General features: G+C 35.8%; 1 protein-coding gene across 9 annotated transcripts in view; it reads right to left on the reverse strand.

Annotated features, from left to right (window-relative positions):
- R3HDM1 (R3H domain containing 1) overlaps positions 1–22,053 on the reverse strand; it is a 201,029-nt gene that overhangs the window by 165,577 nt on the left and 13,399 nt on the right. Inside the window, exon 2 of one of the 9 annotated variants that reach the window (XM_029934653.1) lies at positions 13,851–13,920. The exons of the other annotated variants lie outside the window; for them this stretch is intronic. The gene's annotated coding sequence lies outside the window, so the exon portion shown is untranslated. The remainder of the gene's footprint in view (positions 1–13,850; positions 13,921–22,053) is intronic. 9 annotated transcript variants of the gene reach the window in all.

Genomic DNA, 22,053 nt, shown 5'->3' on the forward strand with positions numbered 1-22,053 from the left:
AAAGAGTATACCATAAAATCACTCTCATGGACAGGAAGACCTATGTTTACTATCAAAACAGCTAATACAGATACCTGATTAAGGATTAATTTGAGTCTGAGTGTTAAAGCAGCAGGGGCAAAAGGAGAACAAGACAGATATGCAGTTCTCATTCTCAGAAAATGAGAAAATGTACCAAATCTGTCAGAACAGAGAGAATTTTTCTTTCTTTAAATTAAAAGGCAGGGTGCCTGGGTGGCTCAGTCGGCTAAGCGTCTGACTTCGGCTCAGGTCATGATCTCACGGTTCTTGGGTTCAAGCCCTGTGTCAAGCTATGTGCTGACAGCTCAGAGCCCGGAGTGTGTTTCAGATTCTGTGTCTCCTTCTCTCTCTGCCCCTTCCCCACTCATGCTCTGTCTCTCTCTGTCTCAAAAATAAATGAACTATATAAAAAAATTATTTTTAAAATAAAAGGCAATTCGAATTCATCCCGTAGACTGTTTTAAGAGAGAAATGAACACTTAACGGCAGTTCAAACAGGAAGTATATGTTTCCTAAAGCTGAATTCTTCTCAGCCAGAAGTTAGTTTATTAATCATACTTGGCTTTGAAAATATAGATGCTAAAAGCACAAGACTAAAGTAGAGACAAAATGTGAAAACACCTAGCTACTTAAAATCTCAACTGTTCAGGTAATCTTTAGGAACCTGAAGGTGTAAATAAAACTGAAATGGAAAGGTTTTATGAAACTAAGGAGATGAAATTTTTCAGAAGTCTAGATATTGGTAAGTTATCTCCCATTTTTCAAAAAATGGTATAAAAACTGGTAAATCTGAGGTCAATCTCCAGCAAAATTCTAGACTGAATTATGAGGGGAAAAAAATCAACTAAAAAAAATAGAAGAAAACACCACAAGATCTCTAATTACTAAGAACTGGCGTGGACAGAGTAAATCATATAATAATAACCATGTTTTTTTGACAGAATACTATAGTAGACTATATGCTTTAGGATTTAAAAAAGTTAATGACCAATTATACTATGGAAGCTTTGGGGATGATGCCCAAAGATAGCTAGAAAGATCAAATATAAATGCTAATTCTCACTTTTGGACTAAGTGTTTAAAGGTCACAAACTTTAAAAATCTGGTATTTCAGATATTCCCTAACCCTGGATGCTTATATGCCTCATTTCCACAAACAGCCAGTAGGCATCCTCTGTGAAGATAAAGAAAGAAAACTAATAAAAGATGGAATTTCATTATAAACTCTTTACCATATGATGCCTGACTGGCCCATTCATTCCACTTTAAAATGAAATATCCTCAATTTCTTTAATCATTTTCTCTGTGATATATATAATTTCTAGACTTTTGGTCTAGCCATCCTGGTGACCAGTCTTCTAGACTAACTTTGTCAATCTGTCTTTTAGAACTTGGTTACCTTTTATTGAATAGATGTGTCCACAATGGTTGTAAAAACTAGAAAGATACCTGCACCAAACAAAAGCCAAGGCTACAATTGGATTAAGTTTTCAATTTCCATTTTACTGCCTTATACTAAGCTGACAGTTTTTTTCTCATGAACTGAATCTAATCATTTGCCACTTAAAGCAACTAATTTTTTTCTTTTTTTTTTTTTTAAAGTTTATTTATTTTTGAGACAGAGACAGCGTGAGTAGGCTAAGGGCAGTGATGGAAAGAGAATCTCAAGCAAGCTCCATATTGTCAGTGCTGAGCCGAATGTGGGGCTCAAACTCAACAAAACCACGAGATCATGACCTGAGCTGAGACCAAGAGTCAGAGGCTTAACCGACGGAGCCACCCAGGCACTCCAAGCAACTTTAAAGCAAACTTTATCCAGGGGCAGAAGTGGAACCAACAGATAAATGGAATCAAGGATTTGGCTTAGGAAAGAGAAAAATTTCTTACATCCAGAGTTGTCTGTAATGGAATAGGCCATTGCACAGTGTATACACTACAGAGATTCCTGATATCAGAAGCATTCTTCAATAATCTGGTGGGGTGATCACCTGAAGAGGTCACCTGTGTATTAGGCCATATTGTAATAATTAACACCTATAACTCACAGGATTAACATAAAAACTTGTTTCACTTGCACCACACATTCCAGTCAGGTGACTCTCTGGCACAGATGTTAGGGCCTGCTGCCTGTTTCGTATGTCCTTTGAGCTAACATGGCTTCTTCATTTTTAAAGGTTTATGAAAACTATATAAAACAGTAACCCAACAGGAATGCGTGACAGCAATGGTATGTCACCTGCAAATCCTAAAATATATACTATCTGTCTTCCATGCAGTGACTCAGAGATTCACATTACTTCCATCTTGTGGCTTCTTGCTTCCTTCCCCAAGTGTCTGCCATCTCAACACCTACCCTCCATGACAGTCTCTTCTGCTCACCCTCCATAGTGACTCATGTGGCACCACTTAACTGCAACAGGGCTGGGAAGTATTCTGTTCCTGACATCCAAGGAAGCAGAATAGTACTGGGATGGGAAAGAAGTGCATGTTTCCACCACAACTCACTTATTCTAACTTAAAGATTCCATGGGTCTAAATATTTCAACTATAATTTTCATTTTTAGTATAAATCTTAATGAAATGGTTTTAAAATTGATTTAGAAAGAAATGTATCATAAAATCACAGCTGGTGTTAAAGTAAAAATGCTTTATGTGTCAGTTTGAAACTAAGACAAAGGAACCTAAGTAACTTCTGCAGCATGTCTGGATTAAATTCTTTAGTTTATACAGACTTCAACTTTTAGTATGCCCATAATGTTACTAATGATTCATAAAAACTTGAAATTTTTAAACATTAAATGATTTGGAACAGAAGACTTGATAGGTCTTGAAGAAAAACATGTACATGTACTGACTTTGTAAATAAAAATAAAGTAAGTCCTATGCCATCGCTGCAGGGAAAACTTGGTAATTTGGTAATTTCAAAATCTCAACACTTCCCACTGAATTGATTTAGTAAGTTATGGAACAGCTGCAAGCCAAATTATACATAATGAGAGCAAAATATTTTATAGACCGTTCAACCATATCTACTGGGCATACTTAAAGACCTAAGTTGCAATATCTTTTTTTCCTTTAATTTAGCAATTGAGTATTTCATTACTTGGTAAGAAGACTCATTTACACAAACATATCAAGCTTTAAAAACTTAACTCATAGTTCAAGTAGGTTTTAAAAATCCAGATAAGTCAGCATACCTGCACAGTGGCAAACTATATAAACATCATGAAAAATATTTAAAAGCTCACACTAAAAATGAAATGAGAGGAAAAAAAACTAGTCATATCCAAATATGTTATCACATTAGGAAGATTGAAAAATAATTCTAACAGTCCATATCTCACAAGGAAATTAAAACAACTAAGATTACCTTTTTATAAGATATTAATAATCAGTTATCAATATACAAAATGAGGAAGAAGGTAGAGAAATTAAATAAGATGAACTTAGAACATATAAACTTCTAAACAAAGTTCACTACTAATATTTCTATGAGAAAGCTAAAAACTTGAAATTAATTTTAGTTCTACATTTCAAAACGATAACATGCTGTGTCAGGCATACTTCAAACATTTATTGGTACAGATTACACAACCAACTAGTGATTAAGAGACAAGCAATGACTAAACAACTGTCTAAAATATTAAATTGCAGATAGTTAACAGGTGGATTGTAGTTTTGAAAGGTAGGGAAATGCAAAGATCCAAAGGACTTGGTACTAAAGTATTTAACAACAGTGTAGCAATTCAGGTAATAAATATATGTGTAGTCAAAGACTTATGGAAAAAAATACAAAAAAATGAAGGAAATCAAAAGACTAGAGGAACCCAGTGATTTTTCTAACATTTCAAAAGATTCCGGGAATAATACATCAAATTTATTAAGAAATTTAAAAAAGGATGACAAGTAACATATTTTGTAAAATCATTAACAACAGTGATAAAGGGATCTTGATTTTAAGATTACATTAGGCAAACAATTTGAAAATGGAAGGAGATTAAAATGTAATCTCTTAAGTTTTGTTTAGCTGTATTTTGACTTTCAGAATAAATACTTAAAGAAAATCTCTGCTAAAGATGTCAATAATAAGGTCATAGGTATTACTTTCATGAATACATAAAAGAATTCAAAGTAGTTTTTTAAAATGTGACTATCATTTTAAAGGTTTTAAAATACATTTAGCCCCTTAAAAATGGAAAATACTTACCAAATTACCATAAAGTATGTTCATGAACTTTGGTCTGATAAAATTTTTCCCATCTCCCTTGACAACCAATTCCAAGAGTTGACAATACTTAGTACTGAAATGTTTTTCCCCAAATCTCTCCAAGCTACATTTAACCCCATTTTCTGTACTCTGATAAATGTCAATAATGTACACATTATCAATAAATGGCCCAAATGCTACAGCTCCAAAAACATTAAATAAAAAATCATAAGTGATGGACTACTGTCCCCCTGTTTCTTTAGCTCCCATTCCAAGGTGATGAAATGATGACAAGAGAGATGACAATGACTAACACTTGCGCCGCCATCTATCAGGTACTATGGTTTGAATGGTCCACCTGAAATTTATTTATTTATTTATTTTTAAATGTTTTATTTATTTTTGATACAGAAAGACAGAGAGAGAGAGAGAGAGAGAGAGAGAGAGAGAGAGAGAGAGAGCGCGCGCGCAAGCATGAGAGGGGGAGGGGCAGAGAGAGATGACATCGAACTGGAAGCAGGCTCCAGGCTCTGAGCTAGCTGTCAGCACAGGGCCTGACGCGGAGCTCGAACCCACGAACATGAGATCTGACCTGAGCCGAAGTCAGAGGCCCAACCGACCGAGCCACCCAGGCACCCCTGAAATTTAGATGTTGAAATCCTAATGCCAGTGTTATGGAGGTAGGGTCTTTGGGAGGAGCTTAGATCATAAAGTCATAATTCACGGAGGTTTATGAATGGGATTAGTGCAATTATAAAATAAACCCCACAGGACTCTCCTTTTGTTGAGTTATATGCTTTGGATTTCTAGTGCTTAAAATTAAAGAAGCAGAAGACTAATCAGAGATAAAGAGTTCAAAGACGCTTAGTATTGTCCGGGAAGCAGAATTAGACAAAATGATCTATTTATGATAAATATGCACAGCTGGGTATCTGGGTAGTTTAGTCAGTTAAGGGTCCAAATCTTGATTTCAGCTCAGTTCATGATCTCATGGCCATGGATCAAGCCCCAAGTCGAGTTCCATGCTGGGCATGGGGGCTGCTGAGATTCTCTTTCTCTGCCCCTCCCCTGCTCACACGGTTTCCCTCAAAAACAAACAAACAAAAAAAATGCATAGTAAAAAAGGGGAACCATTCAAAGAAATAATTCCAAATTATTAAAGCAAAAGTAAAATAAAAGGCAACTCCTTCTCACCCCCCCGAAAACCAGAAGTAAACAAAAAAATATTACCTTCGCATAACTATGTTGCTCATTGCCATAGCAGAATGAGTGGGACAAGGATACTTGTCCTATACTCAGTTCTGGGTCTCTGAGGTAGAGCCAAATTGGAGTTTAAGTCACTGATTAGGAAAGAAAAAAGGCTGAATAAGCCTACGTTTTAGTCTGTTTTATGTTACTCAATCTTTAAACTGTGGCACCTTTCCTACAAGGGTAAAATATAAAATGCATTTCTATATGAAGCTACAGCAATATGATCTAGCTATATAAGTATCTGATAAAATCATAAGATTCCGAGAAGCAGAGGAATTTTAATAGTGTTTTTCCCCCTCTGATATCTAGTTAAGAGTTGCTCCAACACAATTAAAAAAAATTTTTTTTAACATTTATTTATTTTTGAGAGACAGAGAGAGACAGTGTGATTAGGGGAGGGGCAGAGAGAGAGAGAGAGAGAGAGGGAGACACAGAATCTGAAGCAGGCTCCAGGCTCTGAGCTGTCAGCACAGAGCCCGATGTGGGGCTTGAACCCATGAACCGTGAGATCATGACCTGAGCTGAAGCCAGATGCTTAACCGACTGAGCCACCCAGATGCTCCACCAACATGACAATTTTGATTTTTGTTTTATTAAAGAAAGTTGTTAATGATTCTGTCTCTGCAATGAAGGAATTTAGGTTTCTTGATTTATCATACCTAGTATTTAACAAAGAACCTGAAATACAGTATGTGTAATGAATGATTATTCAATCAACTGTTCCCTCCACAAATTACTATGGTTTATGTCTTTAAAAAAACTGTTTATTGAGATATAATTCACACACCATACAGTTTACCTATTTAAAGGGTCTAATTCAATGCTGTTAGTATATTTAAAGAGTTGTACAACCTTTATCACAATCAATTTCAGAACATTTTCATTACTCAAAAAAGCTACTCCCTTTCCCTTAACCATCATCCCCTAATTAGATACTACTAATTTACTTTGGGTCTCCAGAGATTACCTATACATTTCATATACATGGAATCACATAGTATGTCTTTTTATGACTGTCTTCTTTTACTTAGAATGTTTTCAAGATTAATCTATGTTGTAGCATGAATTTCATTTTTGCTGTCATATAATCTTCCACTATATGAATACACCACATTTGGTTCATTCATTCATCAGTTGATAGACATGTGTTGTTTCTACTTTTTCTGTTACAAATAATGATGTTGTGAACACTCATGCATAAATTTTCTGTGAATTTACATTTTCTTTTCTTTTGGTTATATACCTAACAGTGGAATTCCTGGGTCTATGGACACTCATGTTCAATCATTTAAATGTTTACATATTTGAGGAACTGGCAGTTTTTCAAAGTTGCTGTGCCATTTCAATAACCATGGGTAGTAGAAGATTCTAGTTTCTCCACATCCTCAATTACACTTGCTATTATCTGATGTTTTGATTATAGACAGTTAAGTATGAAGTGGTATCTCACAGCTATCCTTGATAGCTGATGTCTACTTGCTTTTCAAATTCATTCCTGAATGCAACAGTAGGGTTATGTCATCAGCACCAAAGGAAGACATGGATTATTTAATGTTTGCATTAATTTGCTAAGGCCGCTGCAAAACACTGCTATAACTGGGTAGCTTTAACAACAGAAATATATTGTCTCACAGTTCTAGAGGCTACAAGTCCAAATTCAAGGTTGCTGACAGAATCGGTTCCTTATAAGGAGTCTATTCCAGAAGTCTCACCTTGACTTCCGATGGCAGTTTTCCTGTTTCATGGTGGTCTCCCTGTATAACCTATCCCCAAAGTTTACCTTTTTATAAGGATGCCAGTTATATTGGACTAGTAGCTCATCATACTCCAGTAAGACTTCATCTTAACTATTTCTGCAATGACTAACTGCAAGCAAAGTTATGTTCTGATGTGCTGGAGGTCACATCATGTCAGCATAGGAGTCGTGAATTGTGGAACTGTAACCCCACCAATAATAATACTTAAAAAGATTATGGTTTTAAAAAGGTGATATGGAAGGAAAGGACATATCTTTGTCTTAGATTTCCCTTAAAAATTAGATTCTGTTCTGTGAAAATGCTTTTTGCATGGACCATGATTCCTAGTGATATTGCTAGGAACATTTCCCAGTAAAAACAAAAGCCTGGGATCTTTACTGTTATCAGATGGCTTAGCTCATAAACCGTTCCTCTCCATGGAATCCTAAGGAAGCTAATATAAGTGGAGGTTCTCTTAAAGAAATATTCTTAAAAAAGGGTACCTTTATATTCTAAATTATTTTTTATTTATTTTAGAGAGAGCAAACGAAAGCAAGTGGGGGAGAGGGGTAGAATAAGAGAGAGAGAATCTTAAGCAGGCTCTACGCTCAGCATGGAGCCAGACATGGGTCTTGATTCCATGACCCTGGGATCATGACCTGAGTCGAAATCAAGAGTCAGAGGATCAAACAACTGAGCCACCCAGGCACCCCCAGGAATGCTTCTGGCAGATGTTTCTGGCAGTTGACTGGCTTTCAATTTTTTCATCTATTGTACCTCGGTGAATGTTAATTTCACCTGAAATACAAATGTCTTTCATATAACATTGTTAAAGTTTTGAAGACTAGAAACAAAAATGAAAACTTTTTTGAAGAAATACTGAACTTCTCCCAAGTGTGAAGCTTAAAATATTTATGAAATAGCCATGAAATAGCCAACTGATAAGGACATCAGAACTGTAGTATCAGTATTCCCTATATGACTGATACTTTCAACCTTAATATGACTGAATTGTAAACTTAGGAAATCCTAAAGTTTATAATGCATCTTAAAAACAACTTCACTAATTAAGACAAAACACTAATTTAGACTAAAAATGTATAATAATAATATACTCTTAAATTGGTTTATTGACTGAAGAGTAAAGTTAATTTCTTAAAAACCACATACAGTGTGTATTTTGCAATGTCTAACTTAGTCCTCTGAAAATGTGAAACTGAATAGTATCTAATTATATTTCTGATATACAGCTTCAATTGTTGCTGAGGAAAAAATATGATTACTCATTATATTATGCTTTTGTGAAGCATTTAATATTTAGGTTTCCAATTACATACACAGCACATTTTAACATAGGTAAGTGTCATTAAATAATAATGGAATTTTATTTTTTAAAAATAGTGTTTAAAATGGAAGCCCAACAAATCTATGATATAAACACACCTCCAACTCAACAAGAAGAAAAGAATCCATTAAAAAATGGTCAAAGGACTTGAACAGAAATTTCTCCAAAAAAGGTATACAAAAGGCAACCAAGCTGTGAAAAGATGCTCACCATCACAAATAACTGGGGTGCCTGGGTGGCTCAGTCGGTTGACCTTCGGCTCAGGTCATGATCTCATGGTTTGTGGGTTCGAGCCCTGCATCAGGCTCTGTGCTGACAGCTAGCTTAGAGCCTGGAGCCTGCTTCGGATTCTGTGCCTCCCTCTCTCTCTGACCCTCCCTTGCTTGCACTGTCTCTCTCTGTCTCTCAAAAATAAATAAATGTAAAAAATAAAATAAAATTAAAAAACCAAATACCTAGAGAAATGCAAATAAAAGGCACAAAGAGATACCACCTCACACTTATTAGGACATCTACTATTAAAAGATCAGAAAATAAAAAGTTTTGGTGAGAATGTGGAGAAACTAGAACTCCTGTGCATTGTTAGTAGAAATGTCAGATGGTGCAGGCACTCTTTGGGTTCTCAAAGAGGAATTTGTACACTCATGTTCATTGCAGCCTATTCACAACAGCCAAAAGATGGGAACAACCCAAATGTCCAGCAACAGATGAACAGATACATAAAATGTAATATATACATACCACAGCGTATTACTCAGACTTAAAGAAGAAGGAAATTACCTACAGTTTTATTTTTCTTTTTCAAGACTACTTTGGCTATTCAGGGTCTTTTGCGGTTCCATACAAAATTTAGGATTATTTGAGTTCTGTGAGAAATGCTATTAATATTTTGATAGGGAGCAGATTACTTTACGGAGTATAGATATTTTAACAGTATTTGTTTTCCCAAGTCATGAGCATGGAATATCTATCCATTTCTTTGCATCACCTTCAATTTATTTCATTAACTCCAGAATTCATGTTGTATTACAGACCTGTAGTAATCAAAACAGTATGGTATTGATACAGATACAGACACATAGATGAATAGAACAGAATAGCAGATTCAGAAATAAACTGTCAATTTATATGGTCAGTTACTCTTTGACAAAAGAGGCAAGAATATGCAATGTGAAAAAGACAGTCTTTTCAACAAATGGTGTTGGGGACACTGGAGAGCTACATGTAGAAGAATGAAAGTGGACCACTTTCTTACACCATATACAAAAATAAATTCAAAGGGTTAAAGACCTAAATGTGAGACCTGAAACTATAAAAGTCTAAGAGAGCCCAGGTGGTAATTTCTCTGACATTGGCCACAGCAACATTCTTCCAAATATGTCTCCTGAAGCAAGGGAAACAAAAGCAAAGTAGAACCATTGTGGACACCTGGGTGGTTCAGTCAGTTGAGTGTCTGACTTCAGCTCAGGTCATGATCTCATGGTTCCTGAGTTCGAGCCCCATGTTGGGCTCTGTGCTGACAGCTCAGCCTGTTTTGGATTCTATGTCTCTCCCTCTCTCTACCTCTCTCATTCATACTCTCTATCTCAAAAATAAACAAATATTAAAAAATACATTAAAAAAAATAAACAATTGGGACTAAAAATAAAAACCTTCCTCACAGCAAGGAAATCAATAAAACTTAAAGGCAATCTATAGAATGGGAGAAAATATTTTAAAGACAAATCTGATGTAAGGTTAGTATCCAAAATAAATGAAGAACTTACACAATTCAACACCCAAAAAGCAACCCTTTAGAAATGGGCAGAAAACATGAGCAGACATTTCTCCAAAGAGGATATAAAGATGGCCAACAGACACATAAAAACATGGTCAACATCACACATCATCAGAGAAACGCAAATCAAAATTACAGTGAGATATCACCTCACACCTGTCAGAATGACTAAAATAAAAATATAAGAAACACTAAGTGTTGGTGAGGATGTGGAGAAATAGGAACCCTTGTGCACTGTGGGTCTGGTGCAAACTGGTGCAGCCATTGTGGAGAACAGTATGGATATTCCTCAAACACTTGAAAACAGAACTACCTTATGATCCAGTAATCAGATTACTGGGATATTTACCTTCCAAGCAAAGAAATACTAATTGAAAGGAATAGATGCACCCCTATGTTATGTCTGTGCTGACAGCTCAGAACTTGGTACCTGCTTCAGATTCTGTGTTTCTCTCTTGCTCTGCCCCTCCCCCTGCTCATGCTCTGTCTGTCTCTCTCTCTTTCAAGAATACATAAAAAACATTAAGAAATTAAAAAGAAAAAGAATGAAATTGTGCCATTTGCAGTAACATGCATGGAGCTAGACAGTATAATGCTAAGCGAAATAAGTCAGAGAAAGGAAAATACTGTATGATTTCACTCATATGTGGAACTTAAGAAACAAAACAAAGTAAAAAAAAAAAAAGACAAACTAAGAAAAAGACTCTTCGTCCAACTCTTAATCCTGGCATTGTAAATTTGAGCCTCATTTTGGATGCAGAGATTATTTATAAGTAAAATCTTTAAAAAAAAAAGAAAGAAAAAGAAAAGTAAAACACTCCAGTAGAGAGAACAAACTGATTACCAGAGGGAAGATGGGGGATGGGTAAAATAGGTGATGGGGATTAAAGAGTACACTTATCATGATAAGCCCTGAGTAACATGTAGAATTATTGAATCACAATATTGTATACCTACAACCCATATAACAATGTATGTCAACTATACTCAAATTAAAATAAAAACTTAACTAAAAAAATAAGGAAATTCTGACATGTGGATAAACCTTGAGGACATTAGGGTAATGAAATAAGCCTGTCACAAAAAGAATTCTGTTATGATTCCACTTGAGCTACCTACAGCAGTCAAATTCATAGACATAGAAAGTAGATGGCTGGCTGTCAGGAGTTGGGGAATGAGGAGTTATTATATAATGGGTATGAGTTTCAGTTTTGCAAGATGAAGATTTAAAAGCTATTTTTCTCAAACTGTTCCAAAACACAGAAACAGAAGGAAAATTTCCTAACTCATTCGACAAAGCAGCATTACCCAGATTCCAAAATGAAACACATCCCACCAAAAATATCCAATATCCAATATCCAATACCCCTGATGAACATGGATGCAACAATTCTCAACAAAATACCAGCAAATCAAATTCAACAATACATTAAAAGAATTACTCACCATAATCATGTGGGATTTATTCCTGTGCTGCAGGGCTGGTTCAATATTTGCAAATCAATGTGATACATCGCATTAATAAAAGAAAAGGATAAGGACCACATGATCCTGCCAATGGATGCAGAAAAAGCATTTGACAAAACATAGCATCCATTCTTGATAAAAACGCTCAACAAAGTAGGGATAGATGGAACATACTTCAACATCAAAAAGGCCATATACAGAAGACTTGCAGCTCATTCTCAATGGGGAAAAACTGAGCGCCTTTTCCCTACAGTCAGGAACACAACAAAGATGTCCACTTTTACTATTACTATTTAACACAGTACTAGAAGTCTTAGCCTTGGCAATCAGACAATCAAAGAAATGAAAGGCATCCCAATGTCAAGGAGAAGTCAAACTTTCACTATTTGTAGATGACATAATATTCTAAGTAGAAAACCCAAAAGACCACAAAAAAAAACCTGTGAGAACTAATAAATAAATTGAGCAAAATCACAGGATATAAAGTCAACGTGTAGAAATCTGTTGCATTTCTATGCACCGATAACGAAGTATCAGAAAAGGAAATGAAAGTATCCATCCTATTAGCAAATGCATCAAAAACAGTAAGATACCTAGGAATAAACCTAATTGAAGACATAAAAGATCTATACTCTGGAAACTACAGAACACTTATGAAGGAAATGGAAGAGGACACAAAGAAATGGAAAAGCATTCCATGCTCAAAGGAATTGAAGAACAAACACTGTTAAAATGTCTATACTAGCCAAAGCAGTCTAGATAATTGATGCAATCTCTACCAAATTACCACCAGCATTTTTCAGGGCTAGAACAAATAATCTTAAAATTGTTTATAGGACCCCGAATAGTCAAAGCAATCCTGAAAAGGAAAAACAAAACCAGAGGCAACATGATTCCAGATTTTAATGTACATACAAAGCTGCAGTCATCAAGGCAGTATGGTAAGGTCACAAAAAGAGACACTTAGATCAAGAGAACAGAATAGAAACCCAGAAATGTACCCACAACTATATGGTCAACTCATCTTCAACAGAGCAGGAAAGATTAACCCCCAGAAAAAGACAGTTTCTTCAATAAATGGTGTTGGGAAAACTGGACGGAGACATGCACAAGAATGATACTGGACCACTTTCTTACCCCATACTCAAAAATAAATTCAAAATGGCTGAAAGACCAACTTCTTACTAGACACATCGCCAAAGGATGTGAAGGAAAAGGTTTAATGTAAAAGAGGCTCCCTTCCCTTATATCCTTGAGGGAAAACAACCTTTCTCCTTCCTATTTAAAATTTCTCTAATTCTAGGAATGTAAACAAAATGAACAAATGACAAAGATGAGAATATTGCAAACAGTACAAACACAGGCCAGTAAGCTTCTTTTAAGAATTATATTTTACTCATATATGTGTTTCCTAGAAATCCTATCACACTCCCTGGCACATAGTTAAAGTAGAAGACTACTCTTCTTTCTTTAGAATGTGTTGAAGGAGAGGCCATTTCTTCACTTGAGAGTCATAAAAGAAAAGTGTGGGTACTGAGAGAGGTAGACACTTTTATTTTATTTTGGAGAGACAGGGCGTGGAAGCAGGGGAGGGGAGCAGATGTAGAGAGAGAATGCTTGAGAGAGAGATCGAAGAGAAAGAGAACGTGCGCACAAGCAGGGTAGGGTCAGAGAGAAAGAATCCCAAGATGGTTCTGTGTTGAGCCTGACCTGGAGCTCGATTCCACAATTCTGGGATCATGACCTGAGCTGAAATTAAGAGGAGGCTGCTCAACTGACTGAGCCACCCAGGCGCACCTAGACAGATACTTTTAAAGTATCCATAGCTAATTCAGTGATCCCATACTATAATAAACAGCATCAAAGTCTTGAGCAAAATATAAGAGAAATTCATTTGTGACAATAAGAGTAGGAAGAGGCAAGGGGGTTTAAAGACACAGAAGAAAACTGTAAATGGAGATCATGATATTACAAAAGAGGTAATTAAAAGTACTACAATCTGAGTCCAAGCAGGCATTGATTAAAGAAAAGGGCAAATCTGCTTACTTCTTTCTGTATCTTCTTTTACCACCACCACATATCAGAAAAGGCATAGACAGGAGACCACGTGGGTAATCTAGAAATGAAGGTCAGGACACTAGCCTCAGTGAAGATAGCAATGAGAGTTTACTGTGAAACAAAATGAATGAACAGATGGCTAGCCACCTCTCTGAAATGGTTTCCACAAAAGGTAATTTTAATATGGCTTAATAGAACAAAAGCATACTACAAAGCATTTTTTTAAGGTTAGTATTTATCCTTAGCAATCATACTACCAGTTTTTTATATGGCAGTGTTCAAAATAAGACACTGTTAATTAGTTGTTTTGAAAATCAATTCTCCCAACTAGACAGAAACAGAAGTTCCTCAGTCAGCCATGAAGACATGCTTTAGTTTAGAGCGGAAACGTGAGAATACCAGGAAGGATAAGGACAATTCAGTTTATGGCCAAATCAAACTAACACAGTATTAAGACTGAAATATGGCATTAACTGGGATAGAGGCATCAGGTTAATTTTTAGGGCATGAGTCATCAGTTCATTTAACAAAGGGTATCTACCAGCTATCAGATTGTAATCATTGCTTATCAGAGTTGAACTTAAACCAAGGGAGAGAAATTTTACTCAAGTCAAGGTTTCGACAAAATTTTACCTTTAAATATAATCTGTCTGAATTTAGGGAGTTTCTTTTTCTAAATTTGTTACTAAAATATTCTACAGTAATGAGGTTGTGCTCTACTATTCCCTCAAATCAATACCAAATATCTAATTATATTTAAATACAAATTTATTAAGTATGGTGGTACAAGGTATTATTATCAAGCTGACAAAGCCCTTGACCTCAGGTAATTTTTAAATGGAGCAGTGCTATACCAGGAGCTGGGTGTAGCTGGAAGGCAAGTAGTAATGGAGGGAGCTATGCGCATGATGAACTACACGTAACACAAGATTCAAAGTAATAAAAGTTAGAAATATCACATATATAGTGCCTCAAAAGAACAAATGGGAGAGAGCACTTCCGGCTTATATTTCAAAATAAAACTTGCATTTAAGAACAGGTTCTAGAAACATGGGTCATATATAATGAGGAAGGGAAGGAATAGTAAAATGGTTATTCCTTTTCAAAGAAATAAGCAAGACTTGAAGTGAGAAACTTGAGAATTTTAGGGAATTCTCAGTTGTGTGATTTGAGTAAGGTTAATCCTGTAGCTTAGGAAATAGTGAGGTAAAATGGGAAAAGCTTTATCCATTTTATCTTTAAAGGGCTTTTCTTGCTCACATAGGGGATTAAAACAAAATTTTATTAATCAGTGTTTGTGGCATCCCCTATAATTGTTGCCTATTTTCTCATCATCCTATCAATTATAAAGTACATAGATAACTTGAAACTGCTATGTTTTCCTTTTGAACTGAACTTTCTACCTTTATCAAGTCTTGATTTTTTTTATATCTGGAATATTATTTTGCTTTAGAATTTACTATTAATAAAGTCATATCAGTTAAACACAAAAAGGAAATGGTCAGGTAAGAATTAAGGCAGGATGCTGCTCAACTGCACCCGATATGTACTTCAACACACCTTTAAAAAAAAAAAACAAAAATAAATTATCAAGTGGATTTGTAATTACTTATTTAGATTGCCTCTCTTATGTGGTCGAGCTCCTCCAGGGCAAGAGTCCAAATCACTGATTTGTGTATTCTCAAAGCCAAGGCTTGGCACATGGCAGGTATTCACTAAATGCTTTTTTTCAAGTAATTGCTGACTGAACAAATGAATGAATAGTACAGAACCAGTTGAGAGTCTTAAATGCATATTATTTTATTCTGTAGGAAATTAAATGAAAATAATTTATGCAGTGTCACATTTAAGGGACAGTTAATTCCTAGGAAATAAAGAAATAGATAATACTATAAAATTAAAACAAAAAATTAATCTAAAAGCCCTAAAAGTATTAAAAGCACACATAATTCAACATGGGCTGAATGAAATAAAATTATTAAATTCTCACAACCCTTTAAAAGTGGAGTATTTCCACCACATAAGGTCATGAATTTGGTTTTAGGATATAAACAGCTGAACTGTTTTATGTGTACTTCTTCATATTTCATAGTTTTCATCTGTATGTTTGAAGTCAAGAAATTAACAACAACAAGAAGAGAATAGAAAAGTACTTCTCATTTTCCCCTCAAGTCTACATTTGTAACTTCTGGGGATCCTTTATGACATTCCAGAAAAAAAAAAGATAATTTTCTTAAGCTCAACTGCTTTGCTTCTTTAAATACGTATTTTGAAAGAGAGGTCAAGAAAATAACGAGACCCAGGCTGCCTGGGTGGCTTAGTCGGCTGAGCCTCTGACACTGGATTTCGGCCTAGGTCTCGATCTCCTGGTTCATGAGATTCAACCCTGTGTTAGGCTGTGTGCTGACAGTACAGAGCCTGCCTGGGATTCTCTCCCTCCTTTTCTAGTGCCCCTCTCCTGTACTTGCACACTCTCTCTCTCTCCCTCTCTCAAAATAAACAAATATAAAAAAAAAAAGAATGAGAAAATATAATTTTAGATCTTCACATACAAGAAGGGCCCAATATCTTAGAATCTTTCAGGACTCCCTATGTTGCCTTAAAATTCACATTTTTTTTTTTAAATTTTTGAGAGTGAGAGAGAGACTGAGACTGATACAACATGAGCAGGGGAGCGTCAGAGAGAGAGGGAGATACAGAATCTGAAGCAGGCTCCAGGCTCTGAGTTAGCTGTCAGCACAAAGTCCAATGCAGGGCTCGAACCCATGAACCACGAGATCATGACCTGAGCTGAGGCTGGATGCTCAACCGACTGAGTCACCCCAAAATTCACATTCCAGAATTCTCAATTCTTAAAAATTCATATTTTCTGAATTAAGCCATAATCTAATACTACATGAGTAATTATAATTTTCCTCTTCCTCTCTTTCAGATATTATTACTTTTTAAGAGATTTGATAATACCAAAAAAAAAAAATAAAGTGACAGGTTGACTATAAAAGACAAATTAAAAATCAACTTCCTGATAACCACAACTGGAGTATTAAATGCATCAAAAAAAACAATAAGGCAATGAAATCTGAAATCAACTACCTTGCTCAAGAAAACAATCAGTAGTTCCCCTTGATTTAGAGGACACAATTTAAATCCTTTAGTTAGCATTTAGGATCTTTGCCCAAACCTAATTTTCCATATTTATTTTCCCTCAGTCATGCTCAACTGCAGCCAAGCCAGATCACTCACCTTTCATTATTTGTACTCACTGGTTCTCTTTTATTTGTTTTTAATGTTTATTCATTTTTGAGAGAGAGAGATAGGAGTGTGAGCAGGGGAAGGGTAGAGAGAGGGAGACAAAGAATCCGAAGCAGCTCCAGGCTCTGAGCTGTCAGCACAGAGCCCTATGTGGGGCTCGAACTCATGAAAGATCATGACTTGAGCCAAAGTCCGACACTTAACTGACTGAGCCACCCAGGTACTCCATGGTTCTCTTTTTCTTTAGAATGCTTTTTCATCCATGTCTGGCTAGTGAAACAAATCTGTTCTCTCAGGTCTAGCTCAAACTCCAATGGACCCTTTCCTATGTTGTCATTACCTGTTCCATGATCTACTTTCTTCCTCACAACTTTTCCTAACCTCTTCAGTCCAGCCATTCCTTATTCTTTTAAATTTCTCAAGCATTTATTATTGTGTCCTTCATTTGGCACATAATTATTTGCTCTCATTCTCTCAGATAAATATGTACAAATAAAAAGTAACTAGTTTTGGAGACAACAGTAGTTGCCCCATAAATATGAACAAGTCTTAAAAATCCATTGTAAATCATCTTACTATAAATAATTCATGAGTTTCCCCAAGTTAAATTAACAACCTGTTTTATTTCTCCACTCAGTTACTGTATGGTCAGAAGACAAATTCAATGGCAGACTTGCCACAGTATCAATTAAAAAAAACAAACAAACAACTAGCATCTCTCCCAAATATATATTTTGAATACATGCAGTTTACTGTACATCCATTATACCTCAATAAAGTGAAAATAAAATAATAAGGCCCTCCCTCCCCAGTCAAAGAATTTTTGGATGAAATATTATGGTATGAATAATTATACTAAAGACTGTTGCTTGGTAGTATACCCCATAGAAGAGTTGGCTTGAGTTTCTGGCTAATGGAAATATCATTAGGCAACAGTTATGTTGGGATACACATAAATTCCTAACTTTCCAGCCATTTCTTAACTAATTTCTTAATCATGTGTCACTGATGGTAAAAGGTGATCAAAGACCCTCCACAAATAATTAGTGCACATTCCTTACTTTATACTGTGTCAAATATGTTTGTTTTCATCTTAAAGACAGTCACATAACTAGCAAATAAAAAAATCTTAAAACTTGAATAGGCATCTCTAATACTGGTATAAGAAAGCAGATCTCAGGTCGCCTGAGTGGCTCAGTCAGTTTAGTGTCCGACTTTGGCTCAGGTTATGATCTCATGGCTAGAGGGTTCGAGCCCTGCACTGGGCTCCATGATGACAGTTCAGAGCTTACAGCCTGCTTTGGATTCTGTCTCCCTCTCTCTCTGCCCCTCCCCGGCTCGCACTCTGTCTCTCTGTCTCTCTCTCTCAAAAGTAAACAAACATTAAAAAATAAAATAGAAAAAAATACAATCTCTTACAAGTGCCTGACTTAAAAATATTCTCAAATCTCACTAAAAACCAATAGTAGCACATTCTATCTTTCTTCTGTAACACAGTCTTGGAATCTCAAAGTACTTTTTCCACCCCCACCCTCACCCCTGCCAGGAACTAGGAGTTCTTGCTCCTAAGTTCTCAGGTATGAAGAACATCTTCATGAGTGTCTCCTCTACTGTCACTAAACTCAAAGGGAAGCTCAGGTTTGCTCATGGCCTCTATCCTGAGACTACCCAACTTCCAGGAACTTATTTCAGTTTCCTATCCTATACTCTCCTGCTCCTATAAGCCTGTCCAACATTCATGTTATAAAATATTCCTCTATCATTATTTTAAGGAAAAGGATGGTGTTAGCCTATCAAACCAAATTATTCCTCTCCAGTTTTAACTTGCAACTCACTGTCCCATTAAAACACTGATAATGGGTTTTGGGTTACAGAGAAACACCAGCATTCTGCTAGAAAGATATAAATGTGCTTGACCTCGAAATTGCTAAAAACATATTTCCAGGCCCTTTTCTTGGAGAGTCTGATCTAGTAGATAGCAAGTGTGTATTTAAATACTCTAGGTTAACTGTCAGTAGGATGGCCATATAATTTATTGTCCAAATGAGGGCACTTCAAAGTGAAAGAGGGCACCTTTGTAAGTATGCCAGAACAACAAAAATCAACAGGGACTGTCCTGGGCGAACTGTTGACTATCTTATTTACCAGGCAAGTTTAGAAAATGTTGATGAATCAGTCTCTCTCCAATTCTCCAATATAACATACATAATGTGTTCAAACATACAATGGCATTTTATGTTGACACATAAAGCCTAAATACTAATTATAGACTGCATAAAAGATATACAAACAACATCTAGATACCAAGGTCTACATAAAATCAACAAGGGCCAATAAGAAGTACAAGAAAAGATGTTGAACATCTTTAATCATTAGAGAAATGAAGATCAAAATCACAAGATATTACTACACAGTCACTAAAATGGCTATAATCAAGAGAAATGAGACACAGAATCAAGAGAAATGGAAACATACCGACACACAAAAACTTGTATTAAGAATGTTAATAGGGGAGCGGGAGGGGAAAAAAAAAAAAAGAATGTTTATAGCAGTGTTATTCACAATTGCCAAGGAGCAGTAACAACTCCAATGTCCTACAAAAGAGGGATTAAAAAAAAAATGTGGTCCATGCAGTGGCATATTACTCAGCCACTGTCTCTCTGTCTCTCAAAAATAAAAACATAATTTAAAAAAAAACTATGCTTAAAAAGAAAGTCACAAGAGGTGACATACTGTATGATGCAAATCTACAGAGACTGAATGTAGGTTAGTGGTTCTCTAGGTCTGGGGGAGGTAGAAAAGACCATGAAGCATGAGTGTTAAAAACAAAAACAGCCCATATCTTTGAACTAGGCCTCATGCCAAGCATGGAGCCCAGTGTGGGGTTTGAAGTCATGACCCTAAGTGGGGGAGAGGCAGAGAAAGAGAAAAAGAGAATCCCAAGCAGGCTCTGCCTGTCAGTGCAGAGCCCCACGCAGGGCTCAAACTCCACTCAGGAACCCTGAAATCATGACCTGAGCCCAAATCAGCAGTCAGGAACTTAACTAACTTAGCCATCCAGGTGTCTTCCCTCAAAGCCACTCTTAATACCCAATCTGGGGGCACCTGGGTGGCTCAGTCGGTTAAGCATCTGGCTTCGATTCAGGTCATGATCTGACAGTTCGTGGGTTTGAGCCTTGTGTTGGGTTCTGTACTGACAGCTAGCTCACAGCCTGGAGCCTGCTTCGGATTCTGTATCTCTCTCTCTCTCTGACTCTCCCCTGCTCAAGCTGTCTCTCAAAAATGAATAAAAAAACATAAAAAAATTTTTTTTTAAATTATGCAATGTGAATAAACACAGTACCTTTGTCATGAAAAAAAACAGCAGACCAACAAGCAAATGTCATTCTGTACCTAGTCAGTGACTCTGCCTATGGTATGAGGAATTTAAATTTTGGATTAATTAGATGAAGTCATTGAGTTAAAAAGAATGTACTATGCTTTCATACTATTATAATGTATATTTTCTAACCAGTAGACACAAACTATTGTTTTTCAGTTACATGAACAATGTATGCTAACTTTTCAATTTCTTAATTATTTCACTGAGTAGTTCAGGTTCAATTATAATTTAGTCATAAATACCAGCATTTAAGTCAGGAGGGAAGGTCTTCTAAGTAGTTTTAAGTAATATGAGAATGTCTAGAAGAATCAAGTACTGAGTCTGACTACAGTAAGTACAACAAGCTACCTTGAAATATTCCCTAATATTAACTTGCCTCCATTAAGTTCTGGGGCCAAAAAAGAGGGCACATTAATTAACCTGATTAATTCCTTTATACTTGGTATAATATAAAGTTGGACTTGTAGTTTAGAGACGTTTCTTGAAGTCCTGGCTGGGCCATTACTTTAGTATCTCTGAAGCACAGGATGCCAGCTGAAAAGCTGTGAGAGAAATGAGATCAAGACAAGAATGCTTGTATTCTTTACAAGACTTTATGCTAGGATATGGAAAAGGAATTCAGTAAATGGTTACCTGACGACCAACTTTCACATGGGTCTTTATTGTGCATTTAGAAGGTGTAAACCCCTTGTTATCCTTGGAACTGTATATATTCATATATTTCATTAAAAAGACCACCAAGTGAAAGTGAGACTCCTCTTTTTCTTTTCAAAAAATTTTTAGTTTTCAGTAATCTCTAATTGAATTTGGGGCTTGAATGTAAGACCCTGAGATTCAGAGTGGCATGCTCTATAGACTGAGCCAGCCAGGCGCTGCTGGCTCCTTTTTCATAGCTCATTCATCCTGTCCTATCTTTAAGCAAATTTGTTCAATGACAAGAGGAAAGAAAAGAAGTAGGAAGTGGAGAAAGTAAGAAAAGGAAATGGAAGCTGCAGCCATTTAGAATATGGAAATTTTGACTCAAATGGGTTTCTACTAAGTCATGAGCTTCTTGAAGGTAGAGGTATGTCTTCCAGGACAGAAACAACTTAATTAGTGCCATTTCTGTGATCTTAGTAGAAGTTTTACAAACAAGAACATTAATTATTCCTTATCTTAGTACTAGGATTTCCGTAACCATTTTCACAAATGCCACATAAACCAAGAGAAAAAACATGAGAAAAGATGAAGAATTTCCTTTTAAAAGTAAACTACAGGTGTTAGATGCTAATAAAGTCCAAGTGGATATAAACTGCATTTAACATTTATGGTAACTTTATTTATTTATTTATTTTTAGAATATAACACTATTTTTTTAGCATATGCAATTATTTTCCATCATTTACAATACAGTAGTTACAATGACACTCCAAATGGATAAGCAAAGTAAAAAATCAGAACCCCAACTTCTATTTCATGTAATTAGACTTATACAGAAATTAGAAGGTTAAGTAACAACTAGTTAATCACCTAATTTCACAGCTATCTGAAGTGGCAATCATTATACAGCAGCTTATC

The sequence above is a fragment of the Suricata suricatta genome, chromosome 3, assembly GCF_006229205.1.
Source record: "Suricata suricatta isolate VVHF042 chromosome 3, meerkat_22Aug2017_6uvM2_HiC, whole genome shotgun sequence".
Classification (NCBI taxonomy): Eukaryota; Metazoa; Chordata; class Mammalia; order Carnivora; family Herpestidae; genus Suricata; species Suricata suricatta.